A 6000-nucleotide genomic window follows, 5' to 3' on the forward strand; every position below is an offset into this window, starting at 1 on the left:
ATCTTTACACTGCATTCACCCATCCAAGCTATTCTTTTCTACCACTTAATGACAAAATGAAAAAGAGGCTTAAAAAAGAAATGCTTCCTGACTCTGGGGAGAAAAAGGAATCTATTTGGGAACAAATATGATGGAAAGGTACAAGGCAAAGCTTTTTAGAAAAAAAAAACAACCAATGAAGAAACTTGACACAGTTTGTAGTGGAGAAGAGGTTAGAGCATGAAAGTGGCACAAAATCCACAGAGTGTGAGAAGCTACACAAGCAATTCCTCAGTATTCAGTAACATGACTAATGGGTCAAATCAAAAGGATCCAAAAAAGAAAAAAATTATCAAAAGAGAAATTAATGAAGGGCAACTGGGTGGCTCAGTGGATTGAGAGCCAGGCCTAGAGATGGGAGATCCTGAGTTCAAATTTGACCTCAGACCCTAGCTGTGTGCTTTTCTGTCTTGGAACCAAAACTCATTATTGATTCTGAGACTAAAGCTAAGAGTTTAAAACCAAAAAAAAGTAATGAGAGGAACTAAAGGTAGAAATTCTTGTTACCAAAGAGGCTTAGGATAAGAGGGTAATGAAACTCAGCATTTGAGAAATGAGTAGTGATAAGATACATGTTGCGGGGCAACTAGCTGGTTTAATGGATAGAGCACTAGACCTGGAGACAAAAAGTCCTGGGTTCAAATTCAGCCTCAGACACTTCCCAGCTGTATGACCCTGGACAAGTCACTTAACCCTAATTGCCTAGCCTTTTCTGCTCTTCTGTCTTGGAAATGACATTTATATTTGGAGATAATGTAAGGGTTTAAAAAAAGATACATGATATGTTTTGTATATATGTAATACATACATGTATGTTATAAATGTTAGCTATTAGAAATAAATAGAAATGATAAAATGCAGGAAGAAACAGAATGGTGGGAAGACAAAGCTAAATTGGGGGGGAAAGCCTGGAAAATAGCCCAATCCCCCTCCTGAGCCCCTGTACCCAGGGGATATCCTGGTACACTTGCTCAGTGGTCTTCATGACACCCATTACCCTTCTCTAAGCCATTCTCTTCACCTATGTCCAGTTACCCTTAAAAAAAAATTTTTTTTTTAGATCCTTACCTTCCATCTTGGAATCAATACTGTGTATTGGTTCCAAGGCAGAAGAGTGGTAAGGGCTAGGCAATGAGGGTTAAGTGGCTTGCCCAGGGTCACATAGGTGGGAAGTGTCTGAGGCCAGAATTGAAACTAGGACCTCCTGACTCTCAATCCACTGAGCTACCCAGCTGCCCCCTTGTTTTTTTTTTAATTTTAAAATGATTTTTATATTATAATAATTTCGAATATTTTTCCATAGTTACAAGAATCATGTTCTTTCCTTCCCCTCCTTTCCTCCTCCCCCTGTAGCTGACACACAATTCCATTGGATTTTACATGTGTCGTTGATCAAGACCCAATTCCATATTATTGATATTTGCACCAAGGTATTCATTTAGAGTCATACATCCCCAATCATGTCCCCATCAACCAATGTGTTCAGGCAGTTGTCTTTCTTCTGTGTTTCTGCTCCCACAGTTCTTTCTCTGGTTGTGGATAGTGTCCTTCCTCATGAGTCCCTTAGAATTATCCTGGATCATTGCATTTGATTGTACCACAATGTATCAGTCTCTGTGTACAACTGTGAAGATTAAATTTAACTCTCCCCTGATTGTGAAAATTAAATTAACTTCCCTGTCCATTTTTTAGATTTAATTACCAAAAGTGTAAAAACTCCATTCACACTTGAGTCGGGGAGGTCTGTGACCCACATGTGCAATAGTGGGTGATGAATCAGAATTAAACTGATTGCCCCTGGGCAGTTCTAAAGCAAAGCTTCAACTGTGATTGGTAGATGTAAAATTGGGGGAAGGCACAGGAAGTGACTCAAAAGAAAGTGTCTTTAAAAGGGAGTGACCACTCCCCAAGTTCAGAGTTCTACTTGGAGTTGAACTTCCTGTGAGATAGAGTTCTTCATTCTTTGGAGTTGAGACTAGAGAAGAATCTGCTGACTGGACCTGAGACCATGTTCCTGGTGAGACTGTAAAGCTCTTCCTTTGGACTCACACGTTATTAGTGAAAAGGCTGACTCCTTTCCTGGATTTTCTGAAAACAAAACAAAACACACACACACACACACACACACACACACACACACATGTAAAACAAAAAACTAGCCTCAGGAGAGACATACCTCTTGAGAGACACTTTCCCAGGTCCTCAGCTTTGCCAAGGCCAGCTAAGGACTAACTCCCCCTGCCTGGATTGAGGGAGGGTCCAGGAGCAAATTACTTAGTGCATAGGCTAAATATCTTACCTAACCTCTCTCTGATTTTCTTACTTCACTCTTTCTAGATTTTGTAAATAAATTGTAAATAAATCTCTTTGGAATAAATTAAATTCCTGGTGACCTTATTTTAAATATAATCCAGTCCAATCTTTTTATATAATTAACCCCTTCTTCCCTTTATACAATGTGCTCCTGGTTTTGCTCCTTTTGCTCTGCATCATTTCCTGGAGGTCGTTCCAGTTCACATGGAATTCCTCCAGTTCATCATTCCTTTGAGCACAATAGTATTCCATCACCAACTGATACCACAATTTGTTCAGCCATTCCCCAATTGATGGGCATCCCCTCATTTTCCAATTTTTTACCACCACAAAGAGGGTGGCTATGAATATTTTTGTACAAGTCTTTTTCCTTATTATCTCTTTGGGGTACAAACCCAGCAGTGCTATGGCTGGATCAAAGGGCAGGCAGTCTTTTAGTTCCCTTTGGGCATAGTTCCAAATTGCCTTCCAAATGGTTGGATCAATTCACAACTCCACTAGCAGTGCATTAATGTCCCAATTTTGCCATGTCCCCTCCAACATTTATTACTTTCCTTTGCTGTCATGTTAGCCAATCTGCTAGGTGTTGTGTTGATTTGCATTTCTCTGATTATAAGAGATTTAGAACACTTTTTCATGTGCTTATTAATAGTTTTGATTTCTTTATCTAAAAATTGTCTATTCATGTCCCTTGCCCATTTATCAATTGGGGAATGGCTTGATTTTTTTTTGTACAATTGATTTAGCTCCTTATAAATTTGAGTAATTAAACCTTTGTCAGAGGTTTTTGTTATAAAAAAATTTCCCCCAATTTGTTGCTCCCCTTCTAATTTTGGTTGCATTGGTTTTGTTTGTACAAAGCCTTTTTAATTTAATGTTACCAAAATTATTTATTTTAAATTTTGTAATTTTTTCTAACTCTTGCTTGGTCTTAAAATCTTTTCTTTCCTAAAGATCTGACAAGTATACTACCAGTTACCCTTTCTAAGGCACTTCTTTGATCAGGTTTGTGCTTCCTCTATTGCTTGGAAAGTCAAGCTTATGCTCCCAATCTTGCCCTCCCTCTTCACTACCTCCCCCAGTCCCCCTGGTATCTGGCTGTCCAGAAATATCTTTTTTGTTTGTTTGTTTAAACCCTTACCTTCTGTCTTAGAATCGGCATCAACTATCAGGTCTTACCATACAAGTGCAATAAGGTCTAGCCAATGAGGGTTAAGTGACTTGCTGGGGGTCACACAGATGGGAAGTGTCATATTTGAACCCAGGACCTCCTCATCTCCACACCTGGCTTTCTAGCCACTGGGGGGGGGGGTTAGAGAATTATAAGATTTACCATGGGAAGGGACCTTGGAAGTTAATCCAGAAGGTGCCCCTGCCAAGTATTATCTTCACCCTACTGAGTCTTCAGGTTAGCTAAGTGGTGCAACAGATAGAGTACTGGAGTCAGGAAGATCTATGTTCAAATCTGACCTCAGAGGCTGACCTGCTAGCTGTGTGACCATGGACAAGTCTCACTGGCCTCAGTTTCCTCATCTGTAAAATGAGCTGGAGAAGAAAATGGAAAACTACTCCAGTATCTGCCCAAAAAACCCCAAATGGGGGTCATGAAGAGTCAGACAAAGCCTGAATAACCACAACTTATTCTTCAACTTGTGATATGGGAGAAGCAGTGTTAGAGCTGGAGTCAGAGGAGCTGGTTTCAAATTATAGCTCCTGCACCTACAGTTTACGTGCCCTTGAGGGAAAAGTCACTCACCCTGTCTGTGCCCAATGGTAAGATAAAGGAGGCAGAAACTCTAACGTCCTTCCTGTTCTAAACCGACAACCTGGTGGTAAGAACAAATGACGAGATACTTCGAACTGCAGCCAGATTTAAGCAAGTACAAACTAGTAGGAAGAGGGAGGAGGACATAACCAAATTTGCTTTGAAAACTTAATGGCAAGAACTAAATGTAAAATATAAGATGGTATCTGAGGGTTCTTGGGGTCATATTCCATATACTAACCTACAAAGGGCATAGTGGAGAGAACCTTGGAAACAGGAAGGCTAATTTAGCAACTGAGGGAGATCCAGAAAGGATTATTAGAGGAGGTAGGGTTTAAGTTGAGTTTGGAAGGAAGCCAGGAGAACTAAATGGAAGAGATGAGGAGAAAAGGCATTCTTGGCCTGGGGGCACAGCTAATGCAAAGGCATGGAGAAGAGAGATGAGAGATGGAGTGTTATATTCAAGGAAGGGCACAGGGGGGTATTCAGGGAGGACTAGCGCCTCTGGTGTGAGAGCCTTTTCAGGGCTGCACATCCTCCTTTGGTGTCCACTTGTCACCCAGCTCTCATCTGTGGCTCCAAGAAACTGTAGCATGTGCAGCAGTCACAACCTGGAAAAACCATCTCAGCAGACTGGGCTAAAGCAGGTTGTGGGTAATCCACAGACCCCCAAGCCTGTTGGTGAGTTAGAGGGATGTCTTACCCCAAATATATGAATCCTTCCCTGGTCAGAATGGGCAGATGAGAAGATCAGAAATCTTTCTGTCTTGGCTTTCTATATACTTAAAAACAATTAAAAAATACTTTTTGGTTCTAAGGCAGAAGAGCAGTAAGGGCCAGGCAATAGGAGTTAAGTGACTTTTCCAGGGTCACCCAGCTAGAAAGTGTCTGAGATCAGATTTGAGCCCAGGACTTCCCAGCTCCAGGCCTGAGTCTCAATCTACTGAGCTACTACTTGCCCCTAGGAGCTTGTATTACTGCTTCACTGATGGCGTCTCTCCCACCAGAATGTTAGTTCTTTTAATAATATTTCTGGCACAAGACAGCCAGAAATAATCTTGACTAATAGCATCAATCTAGTATTCAAGCCATTTTTAGTATAGTCTACTCCATGCCTTCCAACATAACTCTGCTCTAACAATTTGGGATGACTTTTATGGGAATCTTGAAAAAGGAAAAGATCTGAATGTATTAAAAGGCATTTCGGGGTTAAAGTCCCCAAATAGCCACTAGCCACTTCTTCCTGGATCCCTCCCTCGAAGGAATGCAAAGAATTACTTCTTTGAGATCAGATCATCATCTTAACGCAGAAAAGGACATTGTCCAGAGTGGTTCCAAGCAGCTACTCTGGGCAGAGACAAAAATCTTAACTGGATAAGAGTGAAGTGTGGTTATCACCCTTAAGAAATTCTTTCTCTCTTGGCTTTTTATATACTTAAAGACAATTTTTAAATAAAAAAAAATTTACAATTAAAAAAAATGTAAACCCCTACCTTCCGTCTTGGAATCAATACTATGTATTGGTTCTAAGGCAGAAGAGCAGTAAGGGCTAGACAATGGGGGTCAAGTGACTTGCCCAGGGCCACACAGCTGGGGAGTGTTTGAGTTTAGATTTGAATCCAGGATCTGCCTTTCAATCCACTTAGCCCCTGGGAACCATAAAATTTTCAGGACATATTGTTGGACTAAAGCCCCCAACCACCTTGTGGGTTAATAATTTTAGAAAGTCCTCATTGCAAAGACATGGCAAAACAGATGGTCTCATCTTCTATGGTGACAACTATTTGCTGCCATTGGAGAAGAGACCCTGAAGTTTTGCCTAAAAGATCTGCTTCCCAATTGTAAAAGTATTTGGGATCTTCTCCTTGTCTCCTGCCCTTTAA

This window comes from Monodelphis domestica, chromosome 3, assembly GCF_027887165.1.
Source record: "Monodelphis domestica isolate mMonDom1 chromosome 3, mMonDom1.pri, whole genome shotgun sequence".
In the NCBI taxonomy this organism is placed as follows: Eukaryota; Metazoa; Chordata; class Mammalia; order Didelphimorphia; family Didelphidae; genus Monodelphis; species Monodelphis domestica.